The 22,118-nt window shown below is 45.2% G+C and overlaps 1 long non-coding RNA gene across 1 annotated transcript in view; it reads left to right on the top strand.

Moving 5' to 3' along the window:
- LOC134935271 (uncharacterized) overlaps nucleotides 1-22,118 on the top strand; it is a 74,297-nt gene that overhangs the window by 16,618 nt on the left and 35,561 nt on the right. The window contains exon 2 of the long non-coding RNA XR_010180027.1: nucleotides 2,744-2,815. This is a non-coding gene — a long non-coding RNA (uncharacterized LOC134935271). The remainder of the gene's footprint in view (nucleotides 1-2,743; nucleotides 2,816-22,118) is intronic.

The following is a 22,118-nucleotide window of genomic DNA, read 5'->3' as shown; positions in this document are numbered from 1 at the left end:
TTTTTGATGGTATTTGTTATATGTTCATGCTGTGATTAAAAGGTGTTACACTATCGGAGGCTATATTTCTCTCTTTTCGGGCACCACTTTTGGAGGAGAAGTTTAAGGTCCTGATATCGGATACTGGTGGAAATCCAGCCCCTATAAAAAGCGTGATTGTCTACTCCTGAAAAAGTAGACCAGCAGATTAGGTACAAGACTCACCAAGAGATTGTCACAGATTTGATGATATATGTTTATGCTTTATACACTATGAGCGTTTATTTCATTTGTTTTCTTTGAGCGCCCATGGATTCGAATGGTATTTCTTCACTATCTCGTTAACTGAAGTGTTGGGTGACACTTTTCCATCCATTCTAAGTTCAAGGGCAGCTAGTATTGGCGCACAGTATTTTATCAAATTTTACCTTTCTGAAAGAAATCAAAGTGTTGAGTTTGGTAGGTAACACTCAAGTGGACAACTCGTCCTTGATTTGGTCAGATAGGCTTCTCCACAAAGCAGCGTATAAAGCTTTATTATTCAATTTAAGTTCAGATGCAAGTGTATGAAGCTGAACAACATATTGCCCTATAGTACGAGAACATTGTCTGAGATGCATAATCTTTGTTGCTACGAAGGCTGTCTTTCCCGGCTCATCAAAAAATTCTGAATGTTCAAATGAAACTAGAGTAGTTACTTGATATGGGATCAGATCCCTCCCATAAGGGTGAAGCATTGGCTAAGGCTTGTCTGAATAGCAATGAAATAAAATAAACTACTTTAGTTCTGGCAGAAGGGAAATTTCCAGGTAATAACTCAAAATTAATCTCGCATTGATTAATAAACCCTCTGTGCTTCTTTATATCCCCATCAGATTTTTCTGGAGTAGCTAGGTGAGGATGAGAACCTGAAGATGGCTGTATAGGGTTTATCTGAGACTGAGTAGTAACTGGACCCAGCTGCATTTTGTCACAATCTAAAAGACTAGAAAGTGCACGGAGAAACTGTAATAATTGCCTCTGAGTATTTTCCTTGTTCTCCAACCAACTCACCAAATGTTGAAGGGAGCTGGATCCTTGGGTTTGTATGCCTGTTGAATACATATGGACAGAACAAACTAGGGCTTGACAAATTTTTCTAAAATCTAGGAGCCAAGCCACCATCCACATACAAAAACAACCCCACCCCCCTCCAATACATCCCCCCACCACCCAGGCAAACCAACCCCCATGGCCGCACAACAAAAGGAGTACCCCCAGGCAAACCAGACATCCACAGCCACATTGCTGTGCAGCTACCCCCCGGCCAAATAACTCCCCATGGCCACATTAATGAGCAGTTAAACACCCTGGACAACCAAGCCCTATTGGCCATACAATTAAGGGGGTGCTTCCAGGCAAACCACCCTTCTGCAGTCACCCCCTGGGCAAACAATTTCCCCCGTGATCACATCACTACCCCCTCCGAAGCTGGCATTCCCGGCCACACGCATAGACCCTCTTACTGGAGAACTCTATGCAGCCGGAATTTTACAACAGCAGGCAGCGCATGCCGGGATGGACACTCAGCACATGCAATCCTGTACATGAAATGGCCGTCGCAATACAGACACGCCCACAAATCTATGCTGGGGCTGACAAGGTTCTACTTCCTCCCTCTCTGCATAACCTGGTCGCCAGGCAGAACAATCTAGCATGGCAACCTGGCACCCGGGATTATTCGAGCCCTGGACCAAACTGCCAGTGTCTGTGAATTATTTGGACTTGGATGACTGGAGGCCAAATGATGACAACTAGGAGGTCTAATACGCATTCTCTTCATAGATGAGAATGGAACTTGTTTATTGAACTGGCATGGCAGACAGATATCTAATAGGGGACAAAGAACAGTCACTGGTTACCAGAAAAGGCTGACGAATATGATCTTCATTTCATATGTCCTATAAACTAATGTGATTGCATTAGGTCTTTACAATTTTCCTTCTTCTGTTTCTCCTATGTGTACAATTGTGCAAAATTGTGGAATACTTTTTTTTTGTTATTGCTAACATTTATTCAAAGATTAGATTAACAGTTATTGACGAAATTAATATTTAAACATTGGTAAACATATCATCTTTCACATATAGGCAAACATGAGTAAGAGTAATAATTTCTAATGAGAAGTGCATGCCATCTTCATGTTATCTTTTGATCGTAATGGACTCTTCAGCTGAAATATTGTAATGTGTCACAAATACATCTAGTCCACAGCAAAATATCAGTAAACACCGAGAGCCTGGGCTCTACTTACTGACATTTATAATGCGCTTTAAAATATTCTGCTTCCTAAAAGTTAAAACCATTCATTTCACGCTACAGAACACCTTAATATAATAAAGCTTCTTAATATGAAACCTGCAGCAGTTTCATCTTAATGTTAGGACAATATGTAAATGTGAAGTATTATTTGTTCCTCATTATGTACAGCTTGTGAATACTGATGTAATTATAATTTTTACTTTAAGTATTACAAAAATACAATGTGTAACTAGAAAAAAAATCTCAGTGTGTTTATTATTATTTATAGAATGCTCTTAAGCATTCCTAAATATTTAAAATATTGTTTTAAGCTACAGTAATATATGAAAGTTTTGTATATATAAAAAGAAAATTGTGTCTGCACTCACATAATCAATTTCAACAACTATTAACAGATCAGGATGTACCGTGGTATCAAATATGCAAAGCAAAGTGATACTTACCAACTATATTTTTTTTACAGGCAAAATAGGATACAAGATTGTTGAACCAAGCTTCGTGTCTTCAGGAAATCATTTTTAGACCCTTTCCCCAGGTACTTTGCTCAATCCAAATGCACGTTGCACAGTATCATCTATCTGAAACAGGACTAAAATATTTGACCTATATGCTTATAGGCTTATGGTTACCTTCTTCTGTTTTATATTAATCTAAGGCAGTGGTTCCCAAACTCGGTGCTGTGGCACCCTGGGGTGCCTCGGGGCACTTGCAGGAGTGCCCTGGTTTGGTGGTCCAGGACCAATTAAAATTATTAATGTAAAGTAATAAGCAAAACCAGTGCTTTTGGCTTCCCATCATAAAATATGTGGACAAACAGAAGCAAATTGTGTTCCTCACCACTTAATGGAACCTAAGGATGACACATAAACACAATTTATTTAATGTAATATTTTTTTCTGAATTTCTCAGAAGGAAACTTTTAGCCTAGGGCTGTGAAAAAAGTTCTGATACTATAGAGCACCATGATTCAAAATAAAATAAAATTGGGAAGCATTGGGCTAAGGTCTCGAAACTGACATCACAGTTTCACGTTGTATGGTTCATGCGGTTTTGCCTTTAACACATTGCATGGTTGGCAAGCCAGACATCAAATTACATGTAAAATGTCAGTATCACAAAAACACATTTTGCTAGAAGTCAGACTTAATGTGATGAAAGTATATAATAGGCACTGCATTGAGAGGTGTGGACAGCGTCATGCCAAAAGCACTTTAGAGGGAACACTTACTCCCAATTTTTACTTAACCCCTTTTCCCCTCCCTCATCATTATTTCTATTCATTACTTATCTCAGTAAATTATTTAATTAATTATTATTTTTAACTATATAGTTATTTTTAACTAGCAGTTTGTCGCAGCACAGTGATCGGGTCAGAACTGCGCATACGCCTGCGCCGCAGTGCGCTGGCGCATGGCAGTCATCGTTACCTAGCGATCGCCTCTGAGGCAGAGGCGGTCGCTGGGTGGGAGGGGGCTGGACGGTGGTGTTAATCCGCCGTTTAGGGGGGAGCGGTCCAGACAATGCAGGCGTGGCCAGACCATTGGGGGAGGGGTGGGCCGTGGCGGCTGCGTGACGACACATGCAGCCGCTGCGGGCAGCGGCAGCGACGAACAACAGCGACGAACAACTCCCGGCCAGCCGCAGGAGCTGCTCTGGCCGGGAGTAACTTCAGAAATACAAAAGCATCGCCGCTGTGCGATGCTTTTGTATGTGTCCAGGGGGAAGGGGGGGGTCCGGACTGACATGCGGGGCGGACTAACACAGCTGCGGTCAACTCGGACTGACCCCAACCTAATAAGAAACAGGAAGCTATTGCTGCTGCTGATCATCATCATCATCATTAATGCACAATCCCTACAGGACCTACATGAAATATGTCTTCTTACAGTTATTGTATGTATGTGTATTTCTGCAGCGGGGTACACTGGTATTCCACAGGGAATAACATTGGGGTGTAGAGTTGAATCTTGATCCGAGGCACCAACAGGCTAAAGCTTTGACTGTTCCCGGTATGCACTGCACCGCCTCCTCTATAGCCACGCCTCCAGGTACTGGAGCTCAGTTTGTAAGTTGGTACCTGCAGTGCAGGCAGCTAACAGGATGCAGCCCTAAAAAGAACTTTTCTGAAAAGAAAGAAGACTTCAAGTGCTGCAGCACAGGCACTAGTTGCTATATGTCATACTGACATATTGTGCTGCGGCTCCCTCACCTCCCCCAGCGGCGCTGTATACTCCCGCGCCCTGGTTGCCGGGTACTTACAGGGGAGGCGCTCCGGTTTCATCAGGCACACACATACCGCCGCTGCTCTCCTAGATCGCGTGGCCGCAAATCTAGGGAGGAGGTAAGAGGGTCCCCCGGGCGGGACCCGCCGAAATCGCGATCCAGACGCGGTCTCCGGAGACGGACCGCGCAGCTGGCATGGACACTGTGGCCGTGCATGGACTTCACTATATCACTATATCCACCAGGGCAAGGAGCACAGGTCGGATTTACGAAAATCCATTTCACATAGGCTCCATAGTACCCGGTGGTGAAGCCCAGCAGTGGGGATAAGGCGCTGACTTATAGCCCTTCCCCCAGCTCCAGGCGCCATCTACTGCAGGTGTTCCCGCCCTGGAGCTGCATCTCTCTCTCTCTCCCTCACTCCCTGTCAGCGTTTGGGTGCCATTACACAGAGCTACGCTGATACTGGGACTGTTGGGCACTGTCTCCTCTGTAAAGCCACCTGTCTCATCAGCGCTGTGCTTTTGCAGGACACTTAAGTATTCTACGTAACAAAGGGAAAGGAAAGGATCTGTCTTAGGTGCACAAAATTTAAAATATAACTTTTAATTGTTGTCGTTAAAATTTTGATTCAGTACTATATTGTAGCGTATTCTACTGAGTAGCTAATATGCGAAATATTAAAACCACAAATAACAAATGTGTGAGAGTATAACAACACTGTGAATTACAAAAAGAAGAAAATAAACATAGATTTAAAAAACTGAGCGTCTGTTTAGTGTCTGTTCTGTTAGATCCCTGTTTTTATTTATTTGTATTAATGATATTACATGTTTGTGTTTCACATAGATATGTTAGTGTTCAAATAGTAGTCTCAATGTTTAGAAGAATGTTTGTAACACTTCAATAGTTGGATGAGTATTTCTGGTACAGAGCCCGGGTTCTATGACTAGAGCATATGTTGCAATCTTGAAGGGTGTAATGAATTATGCCTATATTTGTTGATCTGTTGCTAGTCACTTGCACTTCCAGGGTCAGTTACACATGTATTTGTATGCCGTCACTCTCATTAATCTAAGGGAACGTTATGAACACACAGTGCATCCTATAATTCTAATCATAGATCCCCATATAGATTTCACTAATATTTGAATCTCAGTATAATAGTGTGACATCCCCTTTCAAAAATTGTCGGATTCCTAATCATTTTATTTAAGATGACGAAGCTATTGTGAAACGTACGTAGGACCTGAGCGTCCTACGCGTCTGCTTCTCCTGTTTACAAATACAAATTAATAGAAATGTAATTAGATAATGCATTGTGTTTAGCATAGATGAATGTATTCTTAGGTCTCAGAATCCAGAGTGAACGAGATACGGAACATATTTAGTATAGATACGGGGTTCAATAGGCAATCCATGTGCGGGATGTGAAATACCATACCAGTCCTAGCATAATAGAGATCGTTTAGAACAATTATCAGCTAGGTCTCCTAACACTGTGACTACAAATGCCTATCAGAATAACAGTTAGCTCTTAGAACACCACCACTAATATTGGCAACGACTAAGTGATATAAGAGCCGAATAGCACATCCATTCCCGCACGAGCGAGACCGTACAGCATGTGTAACCTATCACAGGCATTCACATGCGGGATGTGAAATAACACAATAGTTGGAGTATAATAGATACCGCCTACAGATGTCAGTATCAGTTATCACTGAAATACAGATTCACTTTATAAGAAGTATCAGATACTTGCATATATATTGACAATAAATGATACTTTACCTAAGGGATTTGTACAGGCAATAGGTGATTATACGGGTATCTTACCAGACCCTAAGTAAAGGATTACTGACAATTACGACTAATTAATAGATCATAGCAACTAACCTAGCCACAGAGTGCCGGCTGTATATCTGATCTAGAGTCACACATATGGATGAAAAGTTAATGAACTAATCAATTATGATAAATTACAGTGGACGACTGAATTTAGTCTAACCGTAGAATGCCTATTGTATATCTGATTGCAATCTAATATCTATCTATACACACTCATTATGCTGTGAATCTCTCTTATATAAGACCACTATACAACTGTTGTAAACAACGAAGTGTCATCCATAAATTATATCCCCTCCCCCTCCCCCTCTTTTTGATTAATATATTAGTGTATCATCATCAGAATAAATCTCTAGAGATATACAGTATATAGTTTGACATCCATGAACAACTAATTCTAGATAGTACTTAACACCTGACACTACGAGTGAGAGGTGTATCAATATACAATTTCCTATACGAAATATACAACAGGATCACTCCCTCAATACACAATACGCCTGACACTATAAGTGAGAGGCGAACCAGTATATATTCTCGCATATGAAAAATATTACAGGGTTACTTCCCGACATTTAACGCACCTGACACTATACGTGAGAGGTGATGTGATACTATATAATATCAATAATACAAGGGAGATGTGAATGTGAGATCCTATGGTATAAGATAAACACCTGACACTATAAGTGAGAGGTGAACCAACAGTGGAATGTTACATCTTAAATAAAATGATTAGGAATCCGACAATTTTTGAAAGGGGATGTCACACTATTATACTGAGATTCAAATATTAGTGAAATCTATATGGGGATCTATGATTAGAATTATAGGATGCACTGTGTGTTCATAACGTTCCCTTAGATTAATGAGAGTGACGGCATACAAATACATGTGTAACTGACCCTGGAAGTGCAAGTGACTAGCAACAGATCAACAAATATAGGCATAATTCATTACACCCTTCAAGATTGCAACATATGCTCTAGTCATAGAACCCGGGCTCTGTACCAGAAATACTCATCCAACTATTGAAGTGTTACAAACATTCTTCTAAACATTGAGACTACTATTTGAACACTAACATATCTATGTGAAACACAAACATGTAATATCATTAATACAAATAAATAAAAACAGGGATCTAACAGAACAGACACTAAACAGACGCTCAGTTTTTTAAATCTATGTTTATTTTCTTCTTTTTGTAATTCACAGTGTTGTTATACTCTCACACATTTGTTATTTGTGGTTTTAATATTTCGCATATTAGCTACTCAGTAGAATACGCTACAATATAGTACTGAATCAAAATTTTAACGACAACAATTAAAAGTTATATTTTAAATTTTGTGCACCTAAGACAGATCCTTTCCTTTCCCTTTGTTACGTATCTATGATATGATCTGTGGTAGCACCCCCTTGTAAATATGAACAAATGATGAGATATACAAATTAGGGGTCTTCTTTACAATTCCTTATCCTGTGCAACTGACTTTACCTCTCCCCTTCCCTTCCCATCCCTCATTCCAGTTTCTTTCCCTTTTTTGATGACACTTAAGTATTCTACATGTCGTTTAGACAGTGTTACTTATGAACAAGTGCATACTGTATGAATATTTAGTACAAGTATTCTGTGACATACATCCAGTGTTTACTGTGCATTGTTATATCTGTATACATACATAGCTTTATGTAGTATTACTAGTCCAGTGTAGTTTTATTGTTGTATGTAATAATTTCTGCATTGTACATGTGACTGTGTGTGCCAATAGCTGCTGTGCGGTTTCCTTTCAGTGTATCTCACACGTATTGCTATCCCTATATTCTGTACCCTGAGGGGGGCTAAGTGCGTCAGGGTCATATATACTGTATAGTGTTTCACAGGATGTAGTATTTTGTATATTTCTCTGTGTATTTTCAGTCACCCTATACCGCTTAAATCCTCTGTTTTGTGCTCTGCATTTGCAGTCACATTACACAGGGTTTTTTTTGTCCGGTACTGTGTTTGTCTGGCTACATTGTACTACTACTAAGGTTACATTTCCAAATAATGTCTGCTACACAGGGCGGGAATTCCATGGACGCTCCTGCCTCATGCAGTGCTGACAGCACGGTTTTACCTGTGGAAAATATTTCAACTGAGGGTCCAGGTACTGGGTGTTCTGCACCCCCTAGTCAGCCTGCAGCACCGGTGGCACATCACGACCCACCTTGGGCTGCTTTCTCCAATATGCTGCTTTGTCCCTGTAGTTAATCCGCCATGGGCGGATACTCTGTCAATTTAGTTACAGCAATTAAATCAGTCCTTGGTTACACAAACACCTAAACCTCACCCTCCTAGGACCAAACAGTCATCTAAGCGGGCCATTTCTTCCTCACAGTCCACTCATGTTTTGGATACTTCATCCGATGAAGATGGGGAATATACTGATCCATCAGACACTGATACAGCTGCTTCTGATGGGGAATCTACAACACGTGTTGGTGCACCTGACCTAGTGGAGGCTATCACACTGATTCTTCAGATTGATGATGAGACTGACCCTCCAGATACGTCTCAGAAACCTTATAAGTTTAAACATCAGAAGGTTACTAAATTAGTCTTATCACATTCTGACCATTTAATTGACATACGTCAGGAATCCTGGGAGTCTCCAGGAAATAAATTTTCCCTGTCCAAAAATATGCTAGCTCATTATCCTATAGCTGCAGAGGTAAGTACCAAGTGGGAAACCCCACCACCAGTGGACTCACATGTAGCCCGTCTTGTGGTGTCATCTACTCTGCCTGTCACCACCGACACCTCTCTGAAGGTACTGACGGATATGCGTGTAGAGGACTGCTTGAAGTCCATTTACACTCTCGCAGGTGCTGTACATAGACCCTCTTAGGCTGCAAAAGGTATTGTTGCCTGGGTTCAAGCTGTTGAGGCAGAGCTACCTCTGAATTTTCCTGATAATGCCAGACAGTGTTTATCATATATTAGCACAGCCTCCCATTACATTCAAGAGGCGGCCTCTGATGCCGGTGTTATGGCGGCCAAAGCGTTTACTACGTCCATTCTGGCTTGCTGGATTCTGTGGTTGCAGTCCTGGTTGGTGGACCTGGACTCTAAAAGACCTTGGAGGTGCTCCCTTTTAAGGGAGATATACTATTTGGGGAAGATCGGAACAAGATTGTGACTGACTTTGCATCTGCCAAGACTGCATGTCTCCCAAGTACTAATCCTTTGGCTCCGAAGGCTAAGAGTACCACCTTTTGTTCCTTTCGACCTCCAGGTAAAGCAAAGGGTCAGGCGTACCTGAGACAAGCTCGTGCTTCCAAAACCTCTAAGCCCAAACCTAAACTTTCTTGGGCCGCCCGTCAGCCTGCTTCCAAATCAGACAAGCCTACTGCATGATGGGGCGGGCCTGCCCCGGGGGACCCCAGGGCAGTAGGCCGACTTCTGCAGTTCACCCAGGTATGGTTACAGACCACTTCAGACGCCTGGGTGCGGGAAGTCGTCTCTCAAGGATACGCCATCTCTTTCAACACATGTCCCACTCGCCAGTTGTGCTGGACGGTTATTCCTTTGGATCCTTTAACAGCAAAAACTCTACATTTGGTTGTACAATCCCTCCTGGACACAGGAGTGATAGTGCCGGTGCCTCAGTCTCAGAGAGGCAGGGGGTACTATTCAACGCTATTCCTAGTTCCAAAAAGCTGAATGGATCCTCCCAGCCCATTCTCAACCTCAAATGTTTGAACAAATTTGTGAAGGTATCCAAATTCCGCATGGAGACTCTTCGCTCTATTGTTCTAGCTTTGGAGCCCAAGGACTATATGGTATCCCTGGACATACAGGGTGCTTACCTACACATACCTATTGCCATGTCGCATCAGCAATATCTGCGGTTTGCTATTGGCAACCTACAATATCAATTCCAAGCCTTGCCTTTTGGACTGACTACAGCTCCTTGGATCTTCACCAAGTCATGGCGGTCATGACAGCCATTCTCCGTCATCAAGACATCAGGATCCTGCCGTATCGGGACGACTTGCTGATCCTGGTGAATTCCCCTGAAGGTTCTCATCCGTCATCTGGAACTGATGTCCAATTCCTACAAGCCCAAGGGTGGCTCACCAATTGGAAGAAATCCTCGCTGGTCCCTGCTCAGAGCATGGTGCACCTGGGGGCACTACTGGACACACAACCAATGTTTGTTCTTGTCTCCAGAGAAGGTCCTGAAGATTCAGGACAGGATAAGATGCTTCCTTTCTCACCCACGAGTGTCGATACACTCGGCGATGCATGTACTAGGCCTCATGGTAGAACATGGTTCAACATGGTAGAGTACGCTCAATTTCACTCTCGCCCTCTGCAGAAGCTAATCCTTGCCAAGTGGGATGGTCTGCCTCATCGGATCAGATCTCACATGATCTCCTTGACTCCGGAGGTTCATCTGTCACTGAGCTGGTGGCTACAGGACCACCAATTGAGCAGAGGTCGTCCCTTCTGGATCTCCAATTAGGTCCTCTTAATGATGGATACCAGTCTGCAGGCTTGGGGCGCGGTATTGGAGCAACACTCTCTTCAGGGTCGGTGGACCAGAGAGGAATCTCTCCTCCCGATAAATATTCTGGAGTTGCTCTGAAACTTGCTCTGCCTCTGGTACAGAACAGGCCTGTTCTAGTACAGTCAGACAATGCCACCATGGTAGCGTCCATAAATCATCAAGGTGGCATGCGAAGCCGCATGGCAATGTTGTTAGTGTCGAGGATTCTTCAATGGGCGGACCGCCATCTGCCAGCCATATTGGCAGTGTTCATTCCGGGGGTCCACAACTGGGAAGCGGACTTCCTTAGTCATCAGGTAGTACACGCCGGAGAGTGGAGCCTTCATCCAGAAGTCTTTCAACTCCTAGTGGACAAGTGGGGCCTACCAGATGTAGACCTGATGGCATCTCGACACAATCACAAGGTTCCAGTCTTAGGAGCAAGGACGAGGGATCCTCAAGCAACGTTCGTGGACGCACTGGCAATTCCGTGGAACTTTCGGCTGCCATACGTGTTCCTTCCGGTGTCACTTCTGCCCAGGGAAATAAGGAAGTTCAAGCAAGAAGGAGGAATACTACTTCTAATCGCTCCAGCGTGTCCCAGACGGCATTGGTTCTCAGACCTGCAGTGTCTCTCGATAGAGCGTCCTCTTCTGCTTCCACAACGCCCAGACCTCCTCGTTCAGGGCCCTCGTGTCCACCAGGATCTGGCCCGACTGGCTTTGATGGCGTGGCTCTTGAAGCTTCACTCCTGGTGGCCAACGGATTTTCTGAGGCGGTCATTCAAACTATGTTGAAAGCCCGTAAACCAGTTTCGGCTCGGATTTATTATAGGGTCTGGAATTCTTACTTCACCTGGTGTGCGGCTAGGAATTACGATGCATACAAGTTCAGTACTGCCAAACTTTTGGCTTTTCTGCAACAGGGCCTGGATTTAGGCCTTCGTCATTCCTCCCTCAAGGTTCATATATCTGCTTTGTCGGTGTGGTTTCAGAGAAAGATTGAATCTCTTCCTGACGTTCACACTTTCACTCAGGGTGTTTTACAGATTAAACCTCCCTATGTCCCTGCTGTGGCTCCATGGGATTTGTCTGTTGTTCTGAATGCCCTACAAGAGTCTCCATTTGAGCCTCTTGAGTCTGTGGACCTTAAATGGCTTACGCTTAAGGTCTTATTTTTGCTGGCTATTGCCTCTGCTCGACGGGTTTCAGACTTGGGTACCTTATCATGTCGGTCACCCTTTCTGATTTTTCACCGTGATCGTGCGGTTCTTAGAACTCGCCCTGGTTATCTACCTAAAGTGGTGTCGTCTTTCCACTTTAACCAAGAGATTGTGGTTCCGGCCTTTATCTCTCCTGGTTTGTCCTCCAAATAGCAGTCTTTGGATGTGGTATGGGCTCTCTGTATCTATGTGAAGAGAACCGCCTCCCTTAGGAGATCTGATTCTCTCTTTGTCCTTTTTGGTTTTCACAAACGTGGCTGGCCTGCAAATAAGCAAACTTTGGCCAGATGGATTAGAATGGTGATTGCACAAGCTTATGCGCAGACTGGAATTCCAGCTCCTGCTGCTATCAAGGCCCATTCTACTCGGTCTGTTGGACCTTCTTGGGCGGCCCGATGTGGCGCATCCCTAGTACAATTGTGCAAGGCGGCTACGTGGTCCTCAGTGAACACGTTCATCAGGTTCTATGCCTTTGATACCTCCGCCTCCCAGGATGCCTCCTTTGGATGCCGGGTTCTTGTGCCCACTACAGTGCCTCTCCTCCCACGAGGAACTGCTTTAGGACATCCCCGATGTTATTCCCTGTGGAATACCAGTGTACCCCACTGCAGAAAAGGAGATTTATGGTAAGACTTACCACTGTTAAATCTCTTTCTGCGGGGTACACTGGATTCCACAGGGCGCCCACCCTGACGCACTTAGCTTCTTTGGGTTTGTATGGCATTAGCCGCTGGTACCCTCTCCTGTCGTGAGAATGTGGATCTCTGTGGCTACTAACTACTATCGTCTCTTTTACCTGCTACTGCATTGGACTGGTTAACGAAACTGAGCTTCCTGGGAACAGTCAAAGCTTTAGCCTTTTGGTGCCTCAGATCAAGATATAACTCTACACCCCGATGTTATTCCCTGTGGAATCCAGTGTACCTCGCAAAAAGAGATTTAACAATGGTAAGTCCTATCATAAATCTCCTTTTATCCAGGTCTGTCTCAGTCGCAGTTATGTGAACATACCATTACTGCACTTGGGGCACGCCTTCCCAACTCCTGTTTTTTTCAGAAAATAACAGACTTTAATTTGATATACCACATGACTAGGTTTAAAGGAGTCAACATTTCAAGGTAATATGGTTGTATTCTATTAGCCCTGATGCCACTTTGGCCGATCAAAACAGCCGGATATCGTGATGTATGACCGATGGTCATTATCACGGTATCTAATTAGAGGCCATTTTGATTGCCCAAAATTGGACCAGCGATTGCACAAAAACACATAAGATTGGGGATAAGTCCCTGATCGCATGTGTTATCGTGGCTCTGGTGGTAGCTTATTGCGGATTGCTGGCTCAGACACCCGAAGCATAATCGCCAGTAAGTGCTGGCATTGGTATAAAACTATGCTGGCACTGGGGCTAATAGGATTGCCCCTAGAGCTCCTATTAGATGCAGTAAAGTACCACTGCTAAAAGGATACCGCCCATAGACTCAAACATTTTAAAAAAGGTTTCCCTTGCTAACAGGCTGAACCCCTGATCCCATATCTCATTAATCAAGATCAGGTTGACTTTGTTCAGTATGCTCTCTTTTACCCTTCAGATCACTAATGGTACCCACCAGGGATGCCCCTTAACCCCCTAGTATTTGTATTGGCCATAGAACCCCTGGCTGAATCCATTAGGACTAACTTCAAGGTGCAGGGCCCGACTCTATTTGGCCGTACTTATAAGGTATGTCTCTTTGCAGATGACGTCCTCCTTTAGGGTTTGCAGGAAATTTTACAAAATTATTCTTGCGTATCATTTTATAAATTGAATAGCTCCAAAACGGAGGCCCTCCCAAGTAAATTTATCTTCTCAACTACTTGACGCTCTAAAAGCTATATATGATTATGCCTGGCTAACGAGTAGCCTGAAGTATTTGGGTGTCCAAATCCCCACAAAAGTGTCTGCTCTTGTTTCATGTAATTATCCTTCTCTGCTCTATAGATTTTCTCTCCTAACAAATGACTGGATGCTACAGAATGTTTCATGGTTAGGCCGTATAGCGGCCATGAAGATAGCTCTTCTCCCCAAATTGATTTATTTATTTAGTACTATCCCTATCCTTTTGCCAAATTCTTTTACTAGCCAAATTTAACTCAGTCCTAATAAAATATATTTGGAAAGGTAGGAAACCTAAGCTGGCTCAGCGAATAATATCCCTGCCGCGATCCTTGGGTGGCTTGGCATTTCCAGACCTATTCCTTTACCAGGTGGCATGTATACTTGCCCCACTGGGTGCGTGGTTTGTAGATGACAACCCCAAACCCTGGGTCTTACTGGAGAGGGGCCTCCTTTCCCCCTTTCCTCTATCGAATTTATTGTGGTTGCCTGTAGCAGAAGGATTCCACATAGCCTCAAGATCCTTGGTAGTGTAATCCACACAGAAGGCCTAGTTAGTTTTGGTATCTCAGATGTCTCTCCCTTCCTTAGAACTCTTGCTGCATGGAGTTGCGTGTCTAATCCCTGATCTATCATTTACACTGTTGTCCTCCCAGGGCGCTGGGACCTTAAAAGAGGTTACTGAAGCAGGTGTCCTAATGCCTTACACCAGGCTTTTTCAACCAGTGTGCCATGGCACACTAGTGTGCCGCGACCAGTTGCAAGGTGTGCCACGGAGCCAGAGCAGCTTCTTGCACCTTCAAAGTGCACTGTTGGCCCGGGCTCTTCTTAGAGGATCAGTCATGCTCTGGCCGTGACCTATGCCTTGATGACACGGCGGTGTGATATCATAGGTCACAGCCGCCGCATCTCACCACCCTGCCAGCCCATCCACCTGCATACACATCTTTCAGTTCCCGCCTGCATCCACAGCTTTCCTTGCCCACCCACATCCACACCTGCCCGACCTCCTGCTGCTCAGTATTCGCAGCACTACACTATGAACAACCCCCGCCACTGAGGGACAGGGAGGATGACAGCTGACCGGTAGGGGCTAATATTTGTTATGTTATCTCTCCTGTGGGGAGCAATAGGATTTATGGATTTATGGGGGGAACAATCTGAATAATTCATGTGGGGAGCAATAGGATTTATGTGAGGAGAAATGTGATTGATTTATGTGTGAGCAACATGATTTATGTGGGGAGCAATGTGATTGATTTATGTGGGGAGCAATAGGATTTATGTGGGGAGCAATGTGAATGTTTTTTCTGTGTAGGCCAATGTACAGTATGGGGTAAATTTACTAAGGTGGGAGATTTTTAGAACTGGTGATGTTGCCCATAGCAACCAATCAGATTGTATCTATTATCTTCTAGAAGCAGCTAGACAAATGTTAAGTAGAATCTGATTGGTTGCTATGGGCAACATCATCAGTTCTAAAAAACTCCCACCTTAGTAAATTTACCCCTATGTGTAGATTTTTTTTTTCACTGTGAGGGCCAATGTGTGTTTTTTGTTTTTTTGTCTGTCGGGAACTGATAGTGTGCCTTGGCAATTTTGAAATATTGTTCGGTGTGCCGCGAGTAAAAAAAATAAGAATTTACTCACCGGTAATTCTATTTCTCGTAGTCCGTAGTGGATGCTGGGTACTCCGTAAGGACCATGGGGTATAGACGGGCTCCGCAGGAGACTGGGCACTCTTAAAAGAAAGATTAGGTTCTATATCTGGTGTGCACTGGCTCCTCCCTCTATGCCCCTCCTCCAGACCTCAGTTAGGGAAACTGTGCCCGGAAGAGCTGACATTACTAGGAAAGGATTTGGAATCCAGGGTAAGACTCATACCAGCCACACCAATCACACTGTACAACTCGTGATAACTATACCCAGTTAACAGTATGAACAATAACTGAGCCTCTCTCAACAGATGGCTCATACAATAACCCTTTAGTTAAGCAATAACTATATACATGTATTGCAGAGAGTCCGCACTTGGGATGGGCTCCCAGCATCCACTACGGACTACGAGAAATAGAATTACCGGTGATTAAATTCTTATTTTCTCTGACGTCCTAGTGGATGCTGGGTACTCCGTAAGGACCATGGGGATTATACCAAAGCTCCCAAACGAGCGGGAGAGTGCGGATGACTCTGCAGCACCGAATGAGCAAACTCAAGGTCCTCCTCAGCCAGGGTATCAAACTTGTAGAATTTTGCAAAAGTGTTTGAACCCGACCAAGTAGCAGCTCGGCAAAGTTGTAAAGCCGAGACCCCTCGGGCAGCCGCCCAAGAAGAGCCCACCTTCCTCGTGGAATGGGCTTTTACTGATTTAGGATGCGGCAGTCCAGCCGCAGAATGTGCAAGCTGAATGGTGCTACAGATCCAGCGAGCAATAGTCTGCTTTGAAGCAGGAGCACCCAGCTTGTTGGGTGCATGCAGGATAAATAGCGAGTCAGTTTTTCTGACTCTAGCCGTCCTGGAAACATAAAGTTTCAGGGCCCGGACTACGTCCAGCAACTTGGAATCCTCCAAGTCCCTAGTAGCCGCAGGCACCACAATAGGTTGGTTCAAATGAAACGATGATACCACCTTAGGGAGAAATTGGGGACGAGTCCTCCATTCTGCCCTTTCCATATGGAAGATCAGATATGGGCTTTTACATGACAAAGCCGCCAATTCTGACACACGCCTAGTCCAAGCTAAGGCCAAAAGCATGACCACTTTCCACGAGAGATATTTTAGCTCCACGGTATTAAGTGGCTCAAACCAGTGGGATTTTAGGAATCCAACACACGTTAAGATCCCAAGGTGCCACTGGAGGCACAAAAGGGGCTGAATATGCAGCACCCCTGTAACAATGTCCGAACTTCAGGCAGTGAAGCCAGTTATTTTTGAGAGAAAAAGGGATAGGGCCGAAATCTTGGCCTTTATGGATCCTAATTTTAGGCCCATAGTCACTCCTGACTGTAGGAAGTGCAGGAATCGACCCCCCTGGAATTCCTCTGTAGGGCCTTCCCGGCCACACACCAAGCAACCTATTTTCGCCATATACAGTGAAAAAGTCTTGCTGTCACGTCTTTCCTAGCCTTTATCAGCGTAGGAATAACTGCATCCGGAATGCCCTTTTCCGCTAGGATCCGGCGTTCAACCGCCATGCCGTCCAACGCAGCCGCGGTAAGTCTTGGATCAGACAGGGTCCCTGTTGCAACATGTTCTGACTGAGAGGCAGAGGCCATGGGTCCTCTGAGAGCATTTCTTGCAGTTCCGGGTACCGAGTCCTTCTTGGCCAATCCGGAGCAAAGAATATTGTTCACACTCCTCCGTTTATTACAATTCTCAGCCCTTGGGTCTGAGAGGAAGAGGAGGGAATTTATAGACCGACTGGAACACCCACGGTGTTACTAGTGCGACCACAGTTATCGCCTGAGAGTCCCTTGACCCAGCGTAAAACCTTTTTTATCTTTTTATTGAGGTGGGACGCCATGTAGTCCACCTGAGGCAGTTTCCATCAATTTGCAAAACTGCGTGAAGACTTCCTGATGAAGTCACCACTTTCCCGGGTGGAGGTCGTGTCCACTCCCGGAATGAACACTGCTGACAGTGCGCTTACTTGATTCTCCGCCCAGCGAAAAATTCTGGTGGCTTCTACCCTCGCCACCCTGCTCCTTGTGCCGCCCTGGCGGTTTACATGAGCCCCTGCGGTCTGACTGGATCAGAACCGGTTGGTCGCGAAGCAGGAACTCTGCTTGACTTAGGGCGTTGTATATGGCCCTTAGTTCCAGGATATTGATGTGAAGGCAAGTCTGTTGGCTTGACCACAAACCTTGGAATTTTCTTCCCTGTGTAACTGCCCCCCACCCTCGGAGGCTTGCATCCGTGGTCACCAGGACCCAGTCCTGAATGCCGAATCTGCGGCCCTCGAGAAGGTGAGCACTCCGCAGCCACCACAGGAGAGACACCCTGGCCCTGGGGGATAGGGTGATTAACCGATGCATCTGAAGATGTGATCCGGACCACTTGTCCAGTAAGTTCCATTGTCCTTGCATGGAACCAGCCGAAGGGGATGGCCTCGTATGATGCCATCATCCTTCCCAGGACTCGAGTGCAGTGATGCACTGACACCTGTTTTGGTTTTCAATGGATTCCTGACCAGTGTCATGAGCTCCTGAGCTCTCTCTATCGGGAGATAAACCCTCTTCTGGTCTGTGTCTAGGATCATGCCTAGGCGAGGCAGATGAACTGTAGGAACCAACTGCGACTTTGAAATATATAGAATCCAGTTGTGTTGCCGTTTCACTTCCAGAGAAGGTGATACGTTGTCCAGCAACTGCTCTCTTGATCTCGCTTTTATGAGGAGATCATCCAAGTATGTGATAATAGTGACACCTTGCTTCCGCAGGAGCACCATCATATCCGCCATTACCTTGGTGAAATTGGTAATGACAATCCCGTACCGCAATTCTGAGGTACGCCTGATGAGGTGGATAAATGGGGACACGAAGGTATGCATCCCTTATGTCCCGATTCATTTCAGGCATGCAATGACCGCTCTTAGCGATTCCATCTTGAACCTGAACCTTTTCAGGTATATGTTCAGGGATTTTAATTCAATATGGGTCTAACCGAACCGTCTGGTTTCGGGATTATAACATGGTCGAATAATAACACCCTCTTGTTGAAGGAGGGGACCCTTGACCACCACCTGTTGAAGATACAATTTACGAATTGCAGTTAACACTGGCTCTCTCTCTTGGGGGGAAGCCCGCCGGGTCCTCGGTGAGGGGGCATCTTCTCACAGTCCAGCCTGTATCCCTGCCATACAATTTCTATTGCCCAGGGATCTAACAGGGAGTGAACCCACTTGTGGCTGAACTTACGAAGGCGTGTCCCCACCGGGCCTAGCTCCGCCTGTGGAGCCCCAGCGACATGCGGTGGATTTTTGTAGAGGCCGGGGAGGACTTCTGTTCCTGGGGACTAGCTGTGTTGTACAGCTTCTTTCCTCTGCCCCCGGCTCTGACAAGAAAGGACGCACCTCAGACTTTCTTGTTTCTTTATTCGAAAAGCTGCATTTAATAATGTCGTGCTTTCCTAGGCTGTGCAGGAATATAAAGCAAAATATCAGAATTACCAGCTATAACTGTGGAGACCAGGCCCGAGAACCTTTCTCCACACAATCCTCAGCCTTCCATATGCCTCTTAAGTCGGCATCATCTGTCCAATGTATATTCTACAGGACACGTCAAGCAGAAATCGACATAGCTTTTGTCTCTAGGACCCAGTATACTCATGTCCCTTTGGGCATGCTTTATAATTATATATCTATCACTTAAGACAGCATCTTAAAATATTTATATGCATACTAGGGTCTCAATCTCTGCTGATAAGGTACCTGTCCACGCTGCCACAGCGCTATAAACCCATGCCGACACAATCGCCGGTCTGGGTAGTATACTAGAATGTGCACGCTATCTGCAGGATCCCTGAGAATAGCTAGTGCAAACAGGACACCCAAGGGGAAGATTCTCAACACATCCTGGCCCTAGTGAGGAAAGGATACAGCCTGAGAATTCTCTTGTGGGAAGCTGCCGTCTCTTGTCTGGAGATTCCCGCTCCTTTTCCTCATGAGAGGAGGGAAATTTACCTCAGCATTCTTCCCCTTAACATGTGTACTCTCGTGTCAGGGACAGATGAGTCATCAGTGATATGCAAATCATCTTTTATTCCAATAATCATATATTGAATATCTTTTAGCCCTCTTAGCTGTAACTTTGCATTATCGTAGTCGACAGTGGAGTTAAACTCTGTGTCGATACTTTGTTATTTTGGATAGTGAACATAGAGAGACTCTGAAGGACTCTGTGACATAGGGACAGACCAGGGTAGATTTCCTTTCTGTTCCCTAACCTTTTGTGCAATAATTTTACCTCAGCACTTACACATATCCAAACAGGTGTCGGCGTTGTTGACGGAGACACCCTCCCACACACTTATCCGCTCTATCACCTCCTTAGAGGAGCCTTTTACCTCAGACATGTCGACACACGCGTACCGACACACCACACACACAGGGGATGCTCTATTTGAAGACAGTTCCCCCACCAGGCCCTTTGGAGAGACAGAGAGAGTATGCCAGCACACACCACAGCGCTATATAATACAGGGATGTACACTATACTGAGTGATTTTTCCCCTATAGCAGCTTATATACACAGTTTTGCGCCTAAATTTATGTCCCCCCCCTCTCTTTTTTACCCTATGTGTACCAGGATACTGCAGGGGAGAGCCTGGGGAGCTTCTTTCCAGCTGAGCTGTGAAGAGAAAATGGCGCCGCTGTGCTGAGGAAGAAGGCCCAGCCCCCTCAGCGGCGGGCTTCTGTCCTTTTATGTACTTTAATGGCGGGGGTTAATGCACATATACAGTTTATCAGACTGTATTATGTGCTTTTCACCAAGGTAATCTAATTTGCTGCCCAGGGCGCCCCCCCCCCAGCGCCCTGCCCCCATCAGTGACCAGAGTGTGTGGTGTGCTAAGGGAGCAATGGCGCACAGCTGCAGTGCTGTGCGCTACCTTAATGAAGACCGGAGTCTTCAGCCGCCGATTTTCAACTTCTCTTCGTTCTTCTGGCTCTGCAAGGGGGACGGCGGCGCGGCTCCGGGACCGGACGACCGAGGACTGGGCCTGTGTTCGATCCCTCTGGAGCTAATGGTGTCCAGTAGCCTTAGAAGCCCAAGCTAGCTGCAAGCAAGTAGGTTCGCTTCTCTCCCCTCAGTCCCACGTAGCAGTGAGTCTGTTGCCAGCAGATCTCACTGAAAATAAAAAACAAATACTAACAAATACTTTCTTTTCTAGGAAGCTCAGGAGAGCCCACTAGGTGCATCCAGCTCTGGCCGGGCACAGATACTCACTGAGGTTTGGAGGAGGGGCATAGAGGGAGGAGCCAGTGCACACCAGATATAGTACCTAATCTTTCTTTTAAGAGTGCCCAGTCTCCTGCGGAGCCCGTCTATACCCCATGGTCCTTACGGAGTACCCAGCATCCACTAGGACGTCAGAGAAAGGTTGAAAATCACTGCCTTACACTCATATTAAAGCCTTGTTTTCCCTCTCATATAGGGATTTTTATAAATACTTGCAGCTAAGACACTGGTTACATAGTGTACTCCAGCCCCCCCCCCCCCCCCCCCCCCCGCAGAGTAGCGCAGACACCTAATTTTGTGTATGCTTTGGTTACAAAAGTGGGGGGCAAAGGTGCAGTATCAGGATGGTACACGCTTCTGATTCACCCCCAAAACACTGCTAAACTTAAAACTCAACTGAAATGGGAATCCGATCTGCAGTGCTCCTTGATGGAGGTGGAGTGGAAATCTATATTTCAATCCTGCTTTTGAATCTCGAAATGCATGTCTCATATAGAACATCATTACAAGCTTCTACAATGTCAATACCTGACCCCGGCTTTATTGCACTCCATTTGGCCGACTACGCATAACGATTTTTGGCAACTATGCAGTAGAGTAGAAACGCTTATTCACATTTTTTGGTCGTGTCCTCTGATCGCTACACTTTGGAATCAGGTATTCCATCTTATCTCCAAAATTGTGGGTTTTACGGTTCTACCTCAACCTTCATTGGCATTACTTCATTTGTTTCCGGGATACATACCAGGGATGTGCAGTCAGGAGAGGCAGGGTAAGCAGAGCCTCTCCTGTCATGCTCCCTATAATACTCAGAGTTCTCATTATAAAAATGATTGGAAGAACACAAAGAAGATATTTATAACTTACAGTATAAGTATCTTCTTTGTATTAATGCAATCATCTTTATAGATAAAACTTACCAGAGTGGCAGGGCTCCTTCAATTGCAGGGAAAGATAGAGATGAGGCAGCAGCAGCTCAGCCTCATCTCTCACACTGTCAGACACTGCCTCTACAGATGGGCGGGGCTACACAGCTGCCAATCAGACCGCATAGAACAGAGAAATGTTAAGCATGCTTGAGCTCTAATGGACAGCTCAGATTGGTCATGTGACCAATGGGGGACACCTCACCGCACCAGTTTACGCACAACACTATGGTGAAGACTGTGAC

This window comes from Pseudophryne corroboree, chromosome 6, assembly GCF_028390025.1.
Source record: "Pseudophryne corroboree isolate aPseCor3 chromosome 6, aPseCor3.hap2, whole genome shotgun sequence".
NCBI classification, from domain to species: Eukaryota; Metazoa; Chordata; class Amphibia; order Anura; family Myobatrachidae; genus Pseudophryne; species Pseudophryne corroboree.
This window is presented reverse-complemented; position numbering and strand designations above follow the sequence as displayed.